Raw genomic sequence first — 1,232 nt, forward strand, 5'->3', positions numbered from 1 at the left:
TAGTTGCATCAACCTTCGCCAAATTCGCCTTAACACTTAAATTAAGAATATGATTTCCACAACAAAAATGAAGAAACTTTCCTCACAAGCTAGTGAATGTATCAAAGTCAAATGATTCTTTAAAACATCAACCACACCGTTATTACAAGTAACATTATCTAAAGTAAGAGTGGAGATTTTCTTTTCGATTCCCACTCTTTAAAAAAATCAATAAATAAATAACCTAAAACTACACTCGAATGTGGAGGAGGAACCTGACAAAAAATCAAAATCTTTTTTTGAATAATCCAATTTATGTCCACATAATGAGCTGCACATAATGAGCTGTTACACACATATAACCATTAGATACTAATGAAGTTCACATGTCAGATGTCAAACACACTCTACTAAAATTCGATGCAAGCTCATCGTTTAGAAGTTCTTTTTCTCTAGCATACAAATTCAAGATATCTGACTTTGTCTTGGCTGTACTTTTTGATAAATGTCTGGATGTTGGATTCAAATACGAATGAATATCGTTGGCCTTTATGCTCTAAAAAACGTAAAGTATAATTATGACTACATATGGTCAATGACATCATTACTAGATAAGTCTTTTTTATATATTGATTTATTTTGACCCTTTTCAGCCTTATCTGAGTTATATTTTCCCAAATGACGCTTCAGATTTTGTTGTTCCAAATGTATGGCCCGTTGCAAATTTTATTTTACAGATCGTGCAGTGAACATTATACTTGTCATCAATAGAATTAGGCTTAGCCCTAGCAAAATAATCCAAACAACATAGGTTTTCCTTTTTGCTGTTTCAACCAAGTTGCAATATTGCCTTCTATCGACATATCCCCTATTTTACAAATTGTAAACAATGAGTCATACATACAATAACAAAATCAACTCATGGCAACACAATCAATAAGGTAAGAATATGAAATGAGCCAAAAGTTGATTTAGCTTTTCACATACTATGTCTCTATGCAGTGGCGTACCCAGGATTTTCATAAAGTGGGTTCAAGATATAATAAATAAAATCAAAATATAAACACAATCAATAAGGTAAGAATATGAAATGAACCAAAAGTTGGTAGGCTAGGAAAATTATGCCTTTTTCACCACTTGGGCCAAGGGTCACACTTGTATTAGTGGGGTCAAAAGTTAATATACACATATAAAATTTTAAAAACTCATTAAATATATATATATATATATATATATATATATATATATATATA

Source organism: Solanum pennellii, chromosome 7, assembly GCF_001406875.1.
Source record: "Solanum pennellii chromosome 7, SPENNV200".
NCBI lineage: Eukaryota > Viridiplantae > Streptophyta > Magnoliopsida > Solanales > Solanaceae > Solanum > Solanum pennellii.